The sequence below is a fragment of the Molothrus aeneus genome, unplaced genomic scaffold, assembly GCF_037042795.1.
Source record: "Molothrus aeneus isolate 106 unplaced genomic scaffold, BPBGC_Maene_1.0 scaffold_264, whole genome shotgun sequence".
In the NCBI taxonomy this organism is placed as follows: Eukaryota; Metazoa; Chordata; class Aves; order Passeriformes; family Icteridae; genus Molothrus; species Molothrus aeneus.
Window position 1 is genome coordinate 36,074 of NW_027098928.1, and position 19,801 is coordinate 55,874.

The 19,801-nt window shown below is 45.1% G+C and overlaps 1 long non-coding RNA gene across 1 annotated transcript; it reads left to right on the forward strand.

Annotated features, from left to right (window-relative positions):
• Positions 1-16,981: 16,981 nt before the first annotated feature.
• On the forward strand, positions 16,982-18,077 carry LOC136569829 (uncharacterized). The gene is made up of 3 exons (XR_010785464.1): positions 16,982-17,073; positions 17,253-17,336; positions 17,963-18,077. It is a non-coding gene; the product is annotated as an uncharacterized lncRNA (long non-coding RNA).
• Positions 18,078-19,801: the final 1,724 nt, after the last annotated feature.

Sequence of the window (19,801 nt, forward strand, 5' to 3'; positions counted from 1 at the left end):
TCTGCTGAGAGAATATTGTTACCTTTTCATATAGAATTGTCTTTTTATGGTTTTTACCCTCCATTTCTTTCCTTCCTCTTTCCACAAGTGCTGCCATTTCGTTGTCTACGGGCAGGGTTCTTAGGGCGCTTTTGTTCTGAAAATTGAAGTAAATTTCCTGGAGCCTGTAGCAGTGGCCTGGTTTCTTGTGCTCTTGGCCAAATCTGGAGTTAAGTGCTGACTTGAAATGCAGCAACACTGCTGGGGGAAGGGGAAAATGGATCTTTTGGTTCTCCCATTCTCTCTCTACGTGTGTTTGGATGGTTTATGTTTGGGAGCACTGGAATGACTCCCAGTCGGGCGCTCCAGGTTCTAAGTGAAGCAAGTCCCTGGAGATCTTGACCTCCCGTCTAGGCACGAACTTGTGCAGATAATCACTCCTGGTGATTATCTGTTTGTTCTCTTCCAGACAAGGTGACTCTCTGGAAGAGAGTGACTCAAACTGAGGCTTCATAATGGAACCGACGGACAACCAGAACCGTGACAATAGGTAGGAAATCATTTGAAGTAATCTTGGTTTCCCAGATGCTGTGATGAATGTTGTGATGGTTTAGAAAAAGAATTCCTCCTCCAATGCAAGAATCAGAATTGTGGAGTGGGACAAATGAAGTAAGGATTGTCCTGACAGTGAGAGTGGCTTCAGAGCACATGGGTATTTTAAGAGCTTCTGTTACAGACCTGGGCCTGGATGTTATCACGGGTCAGGGCAGATTGTCTGTTGAACTTTCTGAAACCAATCTCTTATTACTGGAGCCAGGGCTCTCCCTTCTGCAGTTTGGGATGCTTTCGGCCTGGGAGTATTTTCCTGTTTCAGTCTGTAGCAAAGCACGAGTTGTGTTTTTTTGGGGTGGGGGCGATTTGTGCGAGTTTTTACTTCTTGTGGAACATACTTGAAGATGATGAGAACTGAGGTGATATTTCAGGGCAGGCATTCAGTTTCATCTGCCTCTTTGAACAGTCAGCTTGTTGGGGTTTTCCTGGTGACACATCAAGTGTACGGCAGCAGCAGCAAGTACAGGACTATTTTTAACTTTCCACTGCTGAGCTGTTTTCCCCCTGGAGATGGAGGGGTTGGGACTGTGCAGTCCCCCTGCACCAAGGCTCCCAGGTGTTGGGCATGTTGGTGCTAAGCCTGGAGGTGCAGGTCCCAAAGCTTCCAAAGTTCCCTGGCCTCAAGGGAACTGTGCAGGGTTGTGAATGGCAGCAGAACTCAGCTTTGCAAAGGCTTTGAAGAGCATCTTGACAAACACCTTCAATGGGCAGCAAAGGTGTCTACAGGGCTGGGGAGACTGGGAGATCTATAGGCTTATCTAAAAAGTCTGGGCATTTCAGTAGATGGCAGACTTATATACTCTGAATTAGGAATGCCATCCAGTGCAAAAACCTGTTTAGTTTAAGTAAGGGCCCCTCAGTATGAGATGAGGCAGCTGTGCCTCGGCTCTAGGAATGATTAAACTTTCAGGAGCTGATTATTGGTGTGGTATTGGAGTAATGTCACTGCTTGTCTGCTAGGAGCAGACAAGGCTCTCCCCTTGCAACACGGGACACTTGGGAAGTTGGATTTGCAAAGAAGAATTTATGAATTGTATGTATAGAGAAGACTGTGCAGTAGAGTAGAAATAGATACCTGCATCCACTGTGCCTGCATGCTTTCCCTTCCCCGATGTCCATAAATATCAGAGCCAGAGTTTCCCTCATTTTGCAGTAGTCTTTCAAAGGCCAGGGATAATTTAAAGGATCTGGTTTCCCATGATGGGACACTTTATTGGTGTTTTGTTGTGGGGCAGGTGTGACTGAGTACATGCATATGTGGCTGCGGAGGAACAGGGGGATTTGACCTGGTGTTTTCTGAATGTGTGAGAACTCCTTTCTAATTACGCTGATAGGATGGCTTTAAATGCAGCTACATGATTTTATAGGGAAGCAGCTTTCCAAAGATATGTTTAAAATAGAGTGAATTTCCAAGGTTGTTTATAAAGTGGACAAAGTTCAAGCCTTGAAAGTTGAAACACCTTCAGAATAGAAGATTCTGTTTGACTCACAAGGGGGGAGACTGGGGTGAGAGGTCTGAAGGAGAACAAGACTGCCAGTTTCTCCCATTAATCACTACAAGCGGGCTCATGTCACTACATGCCAGCTCCTGTGCTGATCACCCCTGTGATTTCACAAGGAAATGGGAGGAGAGTCTTTCCCTTCCCACACTTCTTGATGGCTGGGATCAGGAGTAGCAATCCCTGAGAAGGATGTGTGTTGTCCCCTGTGTGTCTCATTGCTCTGGGGCACAGAACACACTGGACAAAACCGATCTGTCCACTGTCAGCATCCTGAGAATTTCAACACCGCTTTGTTGCTGGACATGTGCCCTTGTGGGAATGCCCCAGTTTCTGCACGGAGTATAAACAGGGGTTCGAGTGCTAACTCTCTTTCCTCTGTCTGTGTCTGAAAGCTGGAAAGACATCAGACGCTTGATCCGTATTCTGCAGCAGAAGAGGGAGGCAGCTCCAGAGGAGGAAGATCCATTTTTGGAGAAGACTCCCCTCTTTGCCAAGCCCTACAAGGTAATGAGAGTGGAGTGCAGGCTGGAAGGAGAGAAGGAAGGAGGCTTGGGGTGGGAGAGGAGGGCTGTGTCTTCAGCATGGGCTGTAGCAGACTTGAGCCTGATCCCTGCAAACATATCATCTTCCCATCTGCTGCACTGAACTTTCCTAACTGCCCTTGTGGGGATGCATGGTCATTCCATGAAGATGCTGAGCAATGTCTCTTGCTGAGCTGGATCTCTTGCTTGGGGTGTTTCTGACATTTCCCCCTCTATTCTTGTGTTGCAGACCAATAAAGAAGATGCGCTGTCAAGGCGCATTAAGAACTTGCTGGGCGAGTGGGACCCCAGGGTGCTCCTGAGCCATGAGTCCCCTCTGATTCCCATATGGATTCCAAAACAGCCCAAATCCAACTCACAGGCCCCCAGTCACAGGCCGGCCTCCAGTAAGACAAATCCATATGAGGACATATGGCGAGAATCCTCACCAGAATCACTGGGCATCGCACCTAACCCTGAGCAGAACTACAAGGACCGCAATGAAGGTCTCTCAAATCAGAGGTCAGAAGCCAAAGCTCCACAATCTGGAATTCCTCCTGAGCTTGTCAAGGTGAGTTCAATTGTTGGGGTCCTCTGTTATTGGCAGTCCCTCGAGGCCAAGGGACCAAGCACACAGGCCCTGCCTGGTTGGTGGCTCAGCCTCCCCAGAGGTCAAAGGCACTTGGTTCCCAGGTGCATTTTGGGGTTTTGCCAGGCTCCTCCATCACCACTGGGATGTTGCTGTGCCCTATAGAATGTAGGAGCCCACAGTGCTGAGCCACGGCAGCTGGTCCAGGAGGGCCATGGGAGATGGTTTTCAAATAGTGTTTGGCCTTTGGAAGGAGAAGGAAGAGCTGGAGGCTGCAGTCAGCTTTTCCTAGAAAAGGGTGTTGATCAGCTGCAAAGGATTGAAGGCAATATCTTGTGGAAAATAAGAGGAAGCTGAGAGAAGTAGAGCACTACAGGGCCTTGCCTTCTGCAGGAGCCATTCTTCATGCCAAAAAGACAAAGCACCTTTCTGGATCTCAAACTCTTGTAAGTGCAGAGTACTGCAATCAGCCCTCAGGCTACCAGCAATGGGCAGTGTTTGTTCTTGCTGCTTGGAAGCCCAGCTGAGGGAGTATCAGTGTGAAGTAAGGAGCAGGGATGCTGCATCTTCCTTGGAGAGTGTGGCGAGGGAGGGGAAGGAGTGAGTGCCCAGAAAAAGTGTTTCTGAGGGAGGGGTGGAGTCCTTGCCAGCTTCTGCCAGCAGCTGACGGTGGACTCAGCTCTTTGGGGTAGCCCAAAGCCAACTTCTCTCCTCAGCGTGTCTCTGGGTACCCCTGGAGAACCTCAATTGGTCCAAATTTGGCTGCTAAATCCATCACTTTGTCAAGCAATGGGAGAGTGAGAAATGGTAGTTGGGGATTTGCAAATCCTGCAGGGGCAAGAAGAGGATGCCTAAAGTCAGCCAGAATTTGCATAAACTGTGGTGCATCTTTCCAGAAGTGTCAGAAGTCAGTGTCTTGTCCAGACTGCTGTTGTCTTCAGAAGAATAAGGAGTCTCATTTTATTTGGGTGAATGAGAAATATTCCTCTTTCTCTAGAACTGGCTTAGAAGGATTGGGAACTATTATTTCTGACCGTTTTTCTTTTAACTAAGAAAGCTTTTTGCACGACTTTTTAAATGCAGAGCCAGCCTGTGCCTTTGAAGACAAAGCTTAGCTGCTTCATAGTAGAATAGTAGAATTCCATAAAGGGAGAAGACTGCACAGACATACTTACATAATGATAACAACAGTAATGATAAATAGCATCAGCAGTAGTAGTAGTAGTTTAAGAATGAAAACAATATTTCCAGACTGCCAGGTTCCAAAGGGGTTTCCTCTTTTTCTCAGAGGCAGAAAAGATGACTTTGGGAATTTCAGCTGGTTTTCCACTTGGCCTCCATTACCAGTTCCCCTTCAGATGGGCCTTTTGATCCTTAGTAGTATTTTATTATTAATGCAATTGCATGACATTTTGAGAGTTGTTGGTAACCAAATGCTGCTGTGGGTATGTCAATTAGTAAAAGACCAAAACAAACTTGTTCTGCCTCCCTCATTCTTGTTTCAGAAAAAGAAGCCCATTGATGTGTCATCCAGGGAAAAAACTTTGAAGGTTGGTGCTCTTCCATAATAGATCTCTGTATTTGCTTATGTTTTGCATACATTAAAGAAATGGCTGGGGAAAAAATACATGGCTCAGCTCCTGTTGACTCAGCAGATGTTGCTTGCCCTGAAAATATGTTCTGGGGTGGGCTGAGAAGTAGGGATAAAGCTGGAGTTGTAAGACCAGCCTTCCTCTCAGTCTGTGAGCGTAACACCGTCTAGAGCAGTTCAAGAACCAGACTGACAACTCATGCCAGGCAGCCAGAGTTGCTCCTCCCTCAAGCTGGGGGTTGCCTTTCCTGAGCTCCCCTCATCCAAAGGCTCTGGACCAGCTACCTCATGTCTGGCCTTTTAAATTTCCATTTGGGGAACAAAGGGAAACCAGCCCCATGCGTTACTGAGAACCAGATGTCATTGTGCCTTGGAGTGTTTCTGAGTGGGCCAATGTGGCAGCAAACTTCTCTTCCCTCTTTTCCATTGTTTTCAGTAGGCTCTGTATTTGTATTTGTATTTGTAATTTACAAATTACAATTTGTAAATTGTAGAATTTACAAATACAAATTTGTATTTGCAGAGCTGTAACATATTTGAGCCAGAGGAGGTAGCTGAATGGAAAATGCTTCAGGGACTCATACTTTTGTTTCAGTTCTGGTCTACAATGTGATGTTTTTCATGAACACTTGAAGCATGTCATCTGTGTGGAAGCACAAACCCCATTTTATCTTGATTGTCAGCAAAAGCATTATCTGAGAGTGTTAGACAGAAGTGGGAGTGCTGAGAGTGCTGCCGACCAAGTCAGTTTTAGATGTTGCCTACAGCAGGCACACAGACTTGCCTTTAAATCATCCCCACCTGTTGCATTGTGCTGAGATCCCTGAACTGACTTTGCCTCCCCCTCTCCTCTCTGTTTTTGTGAACAAAACAGGTTGTGGAAAAGCCAACTTCCTCACTTGGTCCTCCAAGGTACAGTTGTGTTCCCAAACTACCCTCTAGGCCAAACAAAACTGCTTTTCATTTGAGGGGGAGAGGGGAAGGGGTTCCTGGTTTCCCTTGAAGATGCAGGCTTTGGTTTGATGCTGCTGAGGGCTGCTGTTGAAAATTGGTTTCATTTTTGTGGGGGTTTCAGGAAAGCTCTCATTAGAAATGAATAATCTAAGCATGCTGGAGTTTGCCTAAGAACCAGACTTGTATTTCCCCAGTTGTTCTGTTCTTTTCTCTTCCTCTCCCCCAGTGTGTGTGTAGATCCTATGTTTTTGCATTGACCAAGAATCCATCCTGAAACGTGTTACCCTTTATTGGAAGTGTTTCTTTTGGGGGTTGGGGCTTTCAGAAACACACTGGGCCGTTTTGGGATGTTTTTCAACTTTAGTCAGCTGAATGCAGCTTTACAATGTAGCAGTGAGATCCTGGCTGCGTGTGAAGTAAAGGTTTGATTATTCCCAGAGTGTTTTTTCATATGGCGCTTTATTTTTGGAGCACGGCAATGTATTCCTCTGGCCTTCCCCCCTCTGCTCTCAGTGCCCAAACACAGGGCTCAGTTTTAGTTTGGAATGCTGCCATGTCAGTGGAATAAGTAAGTAACCTTCCCCCCTGCTGCTTCCTAATTTTGTCACCTGGTGTCCTTGCAGAGTTTGCCAGTCCCAGCACAAGAGGGTGGCACCAGCACAGCCCAGCAAGTCGGGGTCAGGGAGCACCAGGGACGGCGACAGCTCCTCAGACTCTGCACTTCCAAGAGCACCAGCACCTGAGGTGAATGCAAATCAAATGCAGAGGCTGCTCCCGCAGCCCCTTGCCTCACACTCTGCTGTCTGAGGGCAGTCAGGACAGGAGACCTTAAATACTGTCACTGTTCAAGTGTCCCCGTGAGACCTCTGCAGCAGCATCAGACATTTCTGGCCCTCTTCTTCCTTTCTAGATTTTGTCATTAATAAACCCTTCCTGGACTTCTGGTGCCAAATCTGGCAGTGTTCCCACTTGTCCTTTGGCATCATTGTCTAGCCCTTCTGGAGTTTTCACTCCAGGATTAGTCCATTTTGAAGCTGAGGGATGAAACTTTCAGTGAATATGCTGAATGATCCTCCTCTGCAGTAGGGATCTCTGGACTGTGGCTCCTGAGTGACTGGTTTCTTTTCATGGGTGTTTTGGACAATGGCTCTGTAAGTGAAAAACCCCCTTTTTCATTTTCTCCTCATTTCAGTTCTGTTGATGTCATGTAGTCTTCCTTCTACTTGCTCTGAAAGATGAACCTGTCTTTGGTAATACAGTCCTGCAGTGCTGAAGCCTGGAGAGGGAGGAGGAGGAAGAAACAGTGAGGCTGCAGCCCTGGATCTATAGCCTGTCTGCTGGATGTTCAGCATGGGAGAGGTCATTGGGCCACAGGGCTGGGCTCCTTGGCTCTTAGGAAATATCCAGTGATATAATATCCAGGAAATATCCATCCTGTGCTGCATGGAGGAGAAAGACTCAGCCAGAGAAAGGATCTTGGGAAGGCTGACCAAGGGGGGGCCTTTGGCTGAAAGCTCACTCCTCCCTCCTGTTTGGAGTGAAACAAGAGCTGTGGGGAGACCCCTGCCCTGTAGGGACCCTGACAGTGAAGAGGTCTAGAGCAGAAGAAACTCTGCTGTTCTTGCCTCCTCCTGCTTTGAATTCCATTTGAATTAAAGTGTTTGGCCTCAGTTATACTAAACAGCCACACACCAAATAGGATTCTTCCTGGGACCTCCCTGGACATCCCTTAGGACAGCCATTTCTTCCAGGCCAGGAGTTTGGCTCATTCAGTGTCTAAGGCACATGTCACCTGCAGCTGGGAATTCCTTGCTGATGGCTTCTTTCCCTGGCAGCACTGAACACTTGAGGCTTCCAGCTGGAACAGGCAAGCAGAATCCAGTGCAAAGTGAATTAATCCACAGGGGATAACTGTGCAGGGACCCATTTTGCCTTCACAGAGACACTGAACAGCCCTTTCCCCTCTTCCCCACAGCAGAACCTTTGCTCTCCTATATCACCCTGGTCTCTTTAAGGCATCTTTCCAAATGAGCTGTGAGAAGCCTTAAAATAGTACATCAATGAAGCTTAGATGTATCTCTCATCCTCCTGTGCCAGGTTTTACCTCTTCTCCGAGGACGTGAACAAAGCTGTTTGTAAAGCCAGCCTCCTTGTTCATGTCTTTGGGAGCCCCTCAGCCCAGCAGAGGGCCTTGTATTGCCTGCCCTGACAGACTGGGATGTGTGAGAGGCTTCATGGCAGGGCCAAGAATTGGGAAGTGTCAGTGTGCAGAAAAGAACAGGAATGTGGCATCTTCCTTGGAGTGTGTTTAAAAAGAAGAGTAAAAAAATCCCAACCAAACGGAAAAAAAAAAAAAAAAAAAAAAGGGCAAGTCAAGCTGTGTTCCTCTGCAGTTTACAAAATCTGGAGGCAAGAAGAAGAATTTGAGGACAACTCAAGATCACTGCAATTCTCAGGTAGAAGGAAGAGGTCTTCCTTGAAGCTGGCTGAAAACAGATGAAGAGTCTGCTCTATCTTGCATGAGCTCCATGTGTGGGTGCTTTTCTTGTGCCAGAAATGCTCACCAGAATCAAAGCAACCTTGCAGATCTGGTCCATTACCTGGGCTTAGTTGGAAGTTTGTGATCTCTGCTTTAGTCCTTCAGAAAAGCTCCTGTGCCTGGAAGCCTGAACCTTTTTCTGTGTTCAAGTACTGTGTGTAATAAGTAGTAGGATGTCTTTCCAGGAGCTCAAGTGATGATGGTCAAATGCTTTCCCAAGCAAAAGCTCAGTCTTGGCAGGAGGACCCAGCCTTGGAGCCAGCCCGAGTTACCTGAGTAGGAACAGTGTTCTGAACTGGAAGCCAAGTACCAACTGCACCTGGCAAGGGTTGCATTTAAATCAAGGTTGTTTGGTTTTGTTGGGTTTTTTTTCTCACTTCAGAAAAATGAGTCTGATCTTATTTGGGTGAATGACAAGTATTACTCCTTCTCTAGAACTGAACTGGGAATTTCTCTAGAATTGGAAACTATTATTTCTAACTGTTTTTTCTTAACTAATGAAACTTTTTGCTCAACTCCTTCACATGCAGAGGCTGCCTATGCCTTTGCAGGCAAAGCTTAGCTGCTGCAAGAGCAACTAAAGGAAGTGATATTCAATAAAGGGAGGAGACTGCAGAAACATACTTTCTTAATAAGATGAATAAAAAGTCAGCAAAGGAAACAGTGTTTCCTGACTGCCAGGGAAGCCAGACATTGATCTTGCAGGAGGTGACTGGTGGTTTCAGCTCTTGCTCTGCTTGGTCTCTGTTCCTTACTGCCCTTCAGATGAAACTGTTATTCCTTACTAGCACTCCATTATGAATGGACTTGCGTGACATTTTTAGAGCTGCTGGTCAGGAGTTCATGTTTACTGAGTGCATGTTGTTTGCTACCAATGAGTAAAATACCCAAACAAACTCACAGTGCTTTCCTCTTTCTTGTTTCAGCCCATTGGGCACAATCATGTGCAGTCCATTGAAGAAATATTGAAGGTGGGTACTCTTCAATACCAGATCTCCATGAGAAAGCCTGTGCAAATCCATGGGGAAGTGGATCCCTCTGACTCTGGGAAAGGTGAAACTCTCTCTGTGTCCATCAGGAAAACTCCTGAGAGCTGCTTCTCTCCCTCTGTTTCCAGGAAATGAGCCCCCTGTCACCTCTCCTGCCATGCCTTCAGTCATCTGTGAGAACAGAGACTTACAAATTTCCGTTGCAGGCAAAGGTAACCCGGGTCTCCTCGAGCCAGGTCTAACGAGCTCTTGGAGATTTGTATCACACCCAAGATAGCTCAGCTACCTTAGAAGGCATAAAATCAGCAGGATGGCTTCTGTGGTAGTGTTGGAAACAGAAAAGTTTTAATAAAAGGCAAAATAACAAAACTCTTTACAAAGAAAACTGAGCCAGGTGCAAGAGGTTCTTGCCCCAGGTAAAACACCGCGCAAAACTGGTTAGTTTCTTTGTTCTCTTCTTTTTCTAGTAAATTGCTTAGGCTGGACTTTTTGGCTTCTGTCCAATTGGCTATCCCTAAGTTTGAGATGAAATCTCTCAAGTCCTATCAGGTCTAATATTTTTACCTAATCGAGAAGAGAAACTTCTAGGCTTTTTTCTTTCTTAAGGCGACAAAGCATAGTTTTGTCACTCCATCAACAAGGAGCACATTCCTATACCAACTTTTTTCAGGGCTTCCGATAAATTACAAGAGATCTTTCTGCTGAGCAGAAGTTCAGTGTTGGCAGAAGGAGCCTGCCTGGAGACCTGTCTGAGTTCCCTGGCCATAAACAGTGATGGGAGTTCGAAACCCAGCAGAAACTGCACCTTCTGTGGGGTTGCATTATACCCAGGTGTTTTTGTTGGGTTTGTTTTTTTGTTTTTTTTTTCACTTCAGTACAAGAAAGAGTCTGATTTTGTTTGTCTAAATGACAAAAATTCTTGTGAACTGTCTTAGAAGAATTGGGAACTATTATTTCTAACTGTTTTGGGTTTTTTTGAACTACTGAGGCTTTATGCACAACTCTTACATGCAGAGGCAGCCTGTGTCTTTGCAAGCCAGGCTCAACTGCTTCAACAGCAACTTAGGGAAAGTGCAGTTTCATAAAGGGAGCAGACCATGAAAACATACCTTATTTAAAAAAATAGTGATAATAAGTAGATGATGATGATGATGATGATAATAATAATAATTATAAAATAGTGATAAATAAATAAATAAATATAGTAATAGTAATAAATAGAAGTAGAAGTAGGAGCAGTAGTTTAGAAATGGAAACAGTGCTCCCTGACCACCAGATTCCAAAGGGAAGACAGACATCTGAGAGGAGGAGGAGGATTTGACATTGCTGGGTTCAGCTCTCTCCATACCTGGTCTCCATTATTAACTCTCCTTTCGATGAGCCTTCTTCATTCTTACTCTCTTTTTATTGTTAATACATCTGCAATACATTTATGGAGCTGTTGGTAAGCAAAGGTTTGCTGAGTTCCTGCCAATTAGTAAAAAACGCAAACAAACTCCTTCTGTTTCCCTCGTTCTTGTTTCAGGCAAAGAAGCCCTCTGATGTGCCATTGACTGGAGAAATTTTGAGGGTGAGTGGTCTTAAATAGAAGATGTCTGTGTATGCTTATGTTTTGCATACATTAAGGAAATAAGTGGGGACAAAATATTGACAAAATTTTGAGAGCTGCTTCTCTCCCTCTCTTTCCAGGAAATGAGCAGTTCAATGCCAGCTCTCCTGTCACATCTCCAGACGCCTACAAAAGCAAGGACTTCCAAACTTCCATTGGCAACAAAGGTGACCCAGCCCATTTATGCCAGGGCTTCTGATAAATTCCAAGAGATCTTTCTGCTTAGCAGAAATCCAGCTCAGCTATTTGGCAGCTCTTAGAGTGTTTTAAAAATATTTACTCAAAAATGCACATGCCTATAACATGCCATTAACACAGTTTTGATGTCAGCAGATGCGCTGTTTAGCTACATGCTAAGCTACTTTGTCCTTTTATTCTAGGAATCCCAACCTGATGGATCTGCAGCACAGAAGCTGAGTAAGTAGAAATGCAAAGAAAACACAGTTCTTTGTGTGCTGACAGGTAATTTTGTGTGTTATATGTAGCAGAGACCTTCAAGTGTTCACACTGATTAAGCAGCATGATTTCCTCTGCTGAACAGGGATGAATTTAGGAATGGCTTAAGAAACTGTAACCAATCATTACCTAGAGCTCAAGGTAGCACTTCAGCAGAGGACAAGCAGTATAGTATTTAGTCAGGAAACTCCCATCTGGAGTGATGAACAATCTTGGTGGCAGACCCCTCCCTAGAAGAAAGTGACTCTCTAATCTGGTGCTGAGAGACCACAGGGTAAAATACGCTACAAGGGAGGCATATAAATGCAACCTTTTTATTTTTGCTTTCCAGAGCAGGCTAGCACAGCTTCAGAAACTTTGCCAAGTTCTCAGCCAAGAACATCGTAAGTAACCAGACTCTGTTCTCAGCTCTGCTGGGCAGTTACTTAAAAGAACTTGGAATGCACAAAAAATTGGGTTATAAGTAATTTTTTCTCAGAAAAAACTTCATTGCAGGGAATTTTCACCAACAGAAAAATTGTTGTTTTATGATGGACTCACTATATTGTTTAGGTTTGAAAAGGACTTGAAGATCATCAAGTCCTATTGTTAATCCAGCAATGCCAAGTGCACTAAACCATGTCATGACTACAATGACTGTGATTAAAACCAAAACAAAATAAAAGTGAAGAAAAAAACCTTAAGTCTTCATGTACCAGACTGAAGGTTTTGTCTTCTTTTAATCTGTGGTGCTTAACATCTTGTCACACTTCGTACTTGTCAACCTACTGATAATGCATTAGGCTGACATAAATGCTGAGGGATGCCAGCTGAATCTGATAATTCCTGGATATGGTTTTGATGCCTGGCAGGACAAGTAATGCTACAGCTACCTAAACTGTATAGATCTACTGATGACATTTTAAAGTTAAAAGTTAAAATTTGTTGTAAAACTTTCTTCAATTGCCCAAGTAGAAGTTTTCAAAAAAGTGTTGTCGTTATTTTATTTAAAAAGAAACACAAAGAAATATAGTATTTTACATGGACTTTTAAGAACCTTACTTTATATGCTAATAATATAGCTTGTTGCAGAGTGGGATGAAGACAAAATTTCTATACCTATGGGAATTGTGTATGTTTGTCTGAATGGGTGTGAGTTGGAGGTTTGATATTTTCCAAGCATTTTTTTATTCTGGTGCTTTGTATTTTGAGTATGGCAATGTCTTCCTCTGGCCTCCCCCCCTCTGCTCTCAGTGCCCAAACACAGCAATGCTGCCATGTCAGCATGTCAAGTAAGTAACCTTCCCCCCTGCTGCTTCCTAATTTTGTCACCTGGTGTCCTTGCAGAGTTTGCCAGTCCCAGCACAAGAGGGTGGCACCAGCACAGCCCAGCAACTTGGAGTCAGGGAGCGCCAGGGACGGCGACAGCTCCTCAGTCTATGACATAGAGATCAGCTCCAGTGACAGTGAGGACAGCCTTCCAAGGGTGCTGGACCTGCCAGTACGTGAGATGAATACAGAGACCATGGAGAGGCTGCTCCCATAGCCCCTTTCCCACTGCAGTGTGGTGTCTTAGGAAGGAAGCAGATGTTGTACTCTGTTACCAAATTCTGCCTGGTTTGTTCTGGAAGTACTGATTTGTAAGACCCCTCTCACTGCAATGAAGGCTTAGGTATTTGCCACTGACTGGTTTATGATTTTTTATTCCTCACATATCCATCCATGGTGCTCAAGGAGCAAGTGCGTGCCCATGGCCTGTTAGTTTAGAATCATTTTTTCACAGGCCAAAGGCCAAACTTTACAACCTCTGGGCAAGAGTCCTGGGCTCTGGTGAGCTGTGCTAAGACAGAAAGAGTCAAAAAAGGCACCAGTCTTGAATACTTCTTTTCTTTTTTTGGCAGCCTTCAACTGCTAAAAAGTGGCACCTTGACAACCTGATGACCCAGACAAAGCAAGGATCAGTGCCAAGAGAGGGTCTCGGGGAAATTGCCCATGGGAATGGACATGAGGAGGGTGTGAAGCAGGAGCAGGGCATCAGCAGCAGTTCCTGCCAGCAGCACTCCAAGGCAAGGGAGCCTCCTCACAAGAGCTGTGGCCAAGTGGCCACGGATTTCTACAAGACCTTTGCCCAAGTGGCCAAGGACACTCACAAGACCTCTGGCCAAATGACCAAGCATTTTCACAAGACCTCTGGCCAAGTGACTAAGGCTCTTCAGGAATCTCATGTTACGAGCACACACAGCTCTCTGAAGCCTCTTGGGCACACCAAGGAGGCATTGTGGGCATCAAAGGTTGTGGGTATCAAAAGGCCCAGCAAGCCCCTGGTGGATGAAAAATCCAGAAAAGTCCTGAAGCTGGAGAGTGAGCCTGGTCCTTTGAAGGTCAGAGACCACTCCAAGAAAGAGAGAACACAAAACCCGCTTTCAGAAATGACCTGAAGCTGGGAGTGCAAAAACGCTTTGAGAAGAGGAATCACAAGGACCTTGACAAGAGCTGTGCCCAAGTGCCCAAGGCTCCTGACCAGAGTTGTAGCCAAGTGGCCAAGGCTCCTCGTGAATCTGATGTTACGTCCAAACGCAGCTTTCTGAAGCCTCCTGTGCACACCAAGGAGGCCTTGCTCAAGAATACTCTGGGTATCAAAAGGCCCAGTATGTCCTGGGTACACGATGAATCTAAGAGAGTCTGGAAGGCAGAGAGGGAGACTGGTCTTTTGCAGGTCACAGGCCAGTCTCGCAAGGACCAGCCCAACGTCAAGGAAACAATGAAGCCAAAAGCCACCAACAAAAAAGACCTGAAGCCGACACTTCAGAAGCCCTCTGAGAAGAAGGTCTCCCACCAAGCCAACGCCAAAGGCTTTTTGGAGCCCAGGCTCCTGAGACGTGCTCAGGAATGTGATGACCTCATGCCCAGTGGCCACAGGCCTAAGGATTTGTGCATGGAGAAAGTGCCCTTGCCTCCTGGGGACAAGAAATTGTTCTTGCCTGCAAGGGAGGCAGACTTGAAGAGGAAAGCCATGAGGAGTCCTGAGGAGTCCCCTGGAAAGAAGAAGGTGAGAGGGGCTGAGGGAAGTGGGTTTGGACAATGACCAAGGTGGTGTTTGAAAAACCCATGTGGAGTTCCCGATTCATAGGTTGGCAGTAGAGCCATGGTGCTTCTCCAGTGTGTTATTTTTAATGTTTTCAACCAGAATCTATCAAACTGAGCTGTATTGGTCTGTACTTTACGTGAACTTTCAAGACCTGAGTGGATTTTTCTCCCTGTTTTTATTCTTCCTGCTAGAGGGAAGACAAGGGGGACACTCCCAGGAAGAAAAAGGAATGAGGCAAAAAATTCCCAACAAAATAATTTCAGCTTTCAGCAAACAAAGGCTCCAATAAGCTGAAGTGAGTATGCAGTGATGGGATGTCAGAAAGATGTGTAAATCTAAGTCTCTCTTCAGAAGGGTAGGATGAAGAACTGTATCTCCTGTCCAGACATTCAAGAGTTTGCTTCTAACACGGTGTGCCTTCTGCAGCTACAACTGCTGCAGATTGAGCTTTACGTGCTGGAAGCTATTGTTGGTTGGGGGTTTAGGTATAAATTATGAATGGGACGGGATTGTTGTGGAACATGTCTTAAGTTGTTTATTTTTTAGCATTAGTCTTATTACATGGCTGTGACAATGAGAAGATGTTAGTAGCTTACATTTTTGGTAGCAAAGAACTTAATGTTACAACTTGCTTTAAAAGTTTTTTGACCAATCACACAAAGCAAAAGCATATTGACAGTAGTTTTATCTAACTACTATAAGTATTTTTTGTCAAAACAATGTTTGCTTATTTTGAATGCAATGCCTGTTTGTAAGCTTTAAAACACAAGGCACAGAGCCCTATTATTGAGCTTAGGACTTGTTAATATCTTGCTAGATATACTTTTCTGTAGCTCAGGGAGTTATTCTAGAGAAGTGTTAATATACAGACTATTGTTTTATTTTTCCTTATTTTTCTACTTCTAATATAATCTTTCTGTTGATAAATCTTACGGCCATTGCTTAGCTCTGATTGTAGTTTTGTTGTCTCTGAGGTTTGCTTTTTGTAACTTTCCTAAAACTCTCTGATTTTAAGAATTTCCACAGAAGCTACCAGTGCAGAAAGCAGCTCTGAAGGTGTAGGTGTAGGGACCCTTCCCCTTCTGACATTCTCTGAAAGCACAGAGGTGTCGAGGCTGATGATTGGCTGGGGGAAGGGATGTTCCAATTGCATTAGGAATGGAAGAGCTTTAGTTCTGGAATTCCTCCCTTTTCCTCCGGGAAAGCGAGCAGCTGTCTTAGTCATGTGCTGGCTTTTGGAGTGGGAAGGGAAGGAAGTAGTTTTGGGCAGAGAGGACTCTGGATCACGTCAGGGATGGTGCTGTGCTCTGTGTCCAATTGTCCTGGTGCAGCATCAGCTGAGCCAAGGCAGAGCAGCTGGAGAGTATGTGTGCAGTGAGTAGGGACCAAAGCATGGGAAAAGTCAGTGCTGAAAGAGGTGAGAGGACTGTCCCACTCACAGCAGAGTCAGGCAAGAAGTGCAGCCTTACACCTGAGCCTTCTCACTGGGTTTAGCTTAATTTCCTGCTCTTCTGATGCTGCAGTGAGCTGGGATTCACTGCTTGGTGTGTTCTTGGAAACTTTGCGAAGCTGACTAAAAATGGTGGAAATGAGCAGTGGTGAAACAAAGTTGAGAGCTATTTGGTGCTGCTTCTTGTTGCCAGAATTCCATGGACATCCTGATTTCAGATGATCAGAGATGTGCTAGGCCACTCTGTTATTGACTGTGAAAGTCTCTGCCAATTCAAACTCCCTCTTATTTGAAGCCTCTCAGCTTTGAAAATGTTGCCTTGTTGAGACAATGGCATGAATGGCAGGATGTGGCCAAGCTTTTAAGAAATGCCTACATTATATGTACATCACAGTCATGAATTTGCCTCTCTTGTCCAGAGAATCAGAAGATTCATTCCAAACTGAGAGGAAAAATGCGCTGCTGCCGCCACTGCTGGCCATGACTGATGCATAACGTGCACCAAGTTTGACCCAAATGAGACAATGACCCAAAAGAGACCCAGAACTGAGACTGACGACCCGGACCTGCCTGACATGGATAACCCTGCCAGAAACCAGGATCCTTTGTTTGCCGGCACAGGAAAGTGGAGGAAGACCACAAGGAGCAATCCCAGGGCATCGACATTGGTATCCAGGAGAGCTGGTGGGAGTATTCCTGCAACCCACGCATGCTGAGTGATTCACTTCAGAATCATCCGCTCAGGTAAGTGACCATTTCTGACTGTAAGCAACTGCAAATAAAATTAGTGTATTTATAAAAAGGAGTGTGTTTATAAAAAGAAATTGTGGTTTACTTAAAAACAACCTGTGGGTGTGACCGCAACCTGAGCCTAAAGTTTTATATCATTGAGAAAAAATGTTGCATTTATGGGTTAAAAAATTAGATTTTACTGGCTCTTTGTATGAATTTGGCTGTTTACTGACGGCTCAGGGTATAGGGTCTAGGATGTTTGGGCAGGGGGGGCAAGGGCTGTGTGTTAGGCCACACACTATTATGTGTGTTAGGCCAGACTGTGCACAGTGTATTAGCTGCCTTCTAACTACTTGCTTTTTCCCAATAATTTTCCTGCTTCCAGGCCTCACTGCACTCCCAGCCACTGAGAAGGGAAACCTGCTGTTGAATTTCTCTGTGCTTGGGAAAAGTTTATTGGTACAAAGCACTCTGAGCTGCCAGGTGAGAAGCCATTTCAATTATTGGAGGGATTGCTGGGAAAGAAGGCCAGAGGGGGAGAGCCCGGTGCATAGACCACACCAGGGAGAAATGAACATTTTCTCTGGAGATTTAGGAAAACCTGGCTTTGGAATTGCTTTAGGCATCTCTCTCTGATCAGCTTTCTCTCTGTGGTTTTTCAGGGATTGGCAGGGGATGAGAAGAATCCTCTTCCAGTGTTTTCTCTGCCACATGAAGACAAGACAAGAAGACCTGAAGTTAGAACAGTAAGTGTTTGTTTTACAGCCCTGCCTGTAGTTTCTGAAGACACCAGACAGGGTTGGCCCTGCAGCCACCCTGACTTCTACTTCCTGATGAGCACTTCTTCTGGGAGCAAAGAGAGAGGGAGGGATGGGGGAGAGCTGCCCTGTCAGGGAAGCACTTGCTAAGTCGCTTGGCTACAACTAAACAGCACTTGAATTTTTGACTCCTTGCTGGGTCTTTAATCAGTATTGGCCAACAGAAATTCCTAGAGCTGCTGATACTTTAGTCATTACAAGTGTTGCATTGTCCTGTGGTGCAAACAGTGGGGAATACTGAAAAGCTGTAACCTGTCATTTTCCATAAAACACCAAGTTTTGTGGGCTTCTCTGGGCAAAGGGATGCATTGCCATGATCTGCTGGCAAACTTGCAAAAGCAAATAAACATGATGTGCCTGGCTGAGTGGCTGGAAGGCTGTAAAAATTCTCTGCTGCAGCTGCTGCAGAGGCAGAAAGAGGCAGCTGCTGAAAGTCAAAAAGTTTTGCAGGTCCTCTTGGAGTAAAGTCACTCCAGTCATTGATGGTGTTCTGCCAGGTGTGCTTGTTGGATTAATTCAACCAAATATTTTCTCTTTCCCTCCTTTTGTTCCAGAGTTTTCTGCCAAACAAAGCCAAGTGACATGACCAAGAGCTGGCCTGACCTCATACACAGAATGAGACAGAATTTACAGTGACCTTGATTGAGTCAATCAAGTACCTTGATTGAGTCTCCTGGATGTAAATAGTTCCAAGTTTTCTGTTCCATTGGAACCTTACAGAGTTTTGTTTTGGTTTTATTGTTCAATGCAAAGCACCTGCTTTTTTTAGTTAGTTGGTTTTGTTTTAAATAAAGTTGTAAGTTCTTTTGGTTACTTTTGGAAAGCTTGTGGTTTTTGAAGGTAATGCTTTTCTACCTTGCAAAAGAAGGGATGGGGGGGGTGATACTTGCCTATGAAATGACCTAGTGCAATGAATTGTCGGAATGGGCCCATGTCATGATGGTCTATAAATGTCTCTATTATGAATAACTAACAGGACAATTGTCACACCTATTGCTGCCAAAGAAATCTGCACTCAGACTGTGTTACTAAGGCTCTTGCTCAGTTTCAGCCTTGTCAGAGCCAAGTTTGGGCGGCAAAATGACACCCGGAGTGTGGCTGGAAACAGCTCTGTCTGTCTCCTGTGCTGGAGGGATAGGACTGATGGGGAGGATTCCTCCTTGGGCTGCTTTTTGGCATTTGGGTTGGTGGAGATACAAAACTGCAACGGGTCCTTGGGATTGCTTGGACATTGTTGTGAGTCTGAGAGGTTCCAGGGAAAGGAATCTCTTCTGACAAAGGAGGGAATAAGTGGCTGAATGTGGAACATAAGGCAAATTTTGTATTTGGGTATTTGCCTGCCAAGCACCGGTGGTCTCAGTGAGTGCCCAAGAGCGGAATTTGGTACCAAAGTAGGGTGTGCTTCCTGTGGGAGAGGACTCAGGCTCCCTCTCAGCCACACCCTAGGATAGGCCCAGTGACTTAGAAACCTGTCAAGGGAACCCAAAAGGGAAAATGAGCTGTTTGCAAGCACTTCTCCCTTGCCACGCTAACAGTGGAGGCAGCATCTACAGCACCAGTGTGTTCAGTTCACACCCTTCTCTACCCAAAGATTTCCTGGGAATTATTCTTGCAGTATGGCTCAAGGAGTTATTTTTTCAGAGAAATCACACTTCTGTGAAAAAAAAAGAAAAGCCTAAAACCCTTCAAGTTTTTCAGTCACCTTTCAGTTGACTTTGATGGGCTTTGGATCAATGTTATTTATACAAGATATTTAGAATCAAGTTCAAAAACTGTTAAAGAAGAAATTTTACTTGCACAAGTAGTTTCATTGTGCCTCAAACACAGATGAGGACGTTCCTTTTTACAGTCATATTCCCCCATCTACCCGCTCAAGTCACTGTATTGCAATATGAAAGCAAATTATTGGTAATGGTCATAAGACAGTCAATAAAACACAGATGCTTGATATCAGTGAGAGATTCTGGAATCTTGATTTATCACCATGCTAGTCCAGTGTGTTGACACCCTTGTCTACACAAAGATTTCCTGGTGTGTGACAGCAGCATCCTGCCATCCTCACATCCAATGGTGTCTGCCTTAGCCCTCTGCTGCTGTCACATGCCTTCCCTATCTCTGACAGACCCGTGCGAATGTGGAGAGAAGGATGGTATCCCAAAATAACTGTGATTGCAAGAAAGAATTATCTCCCTTTTCCACATTATTTTATGATGTAGGAACAGGTCTGCAAAGATTTAGCAGTACCCCCTTTGTAAAATGCCTGTTTGTGGGTTTGAGGCTCAAGAAAATGAACAATAAATTCCAGCAAACTGCCTACATTTCCAAATGGGGTTTCTGCAGAAAGTGCTCCTGCCTGGAGTCATTCTGCCTTCTGGCCCTGCAGGACCACCAGG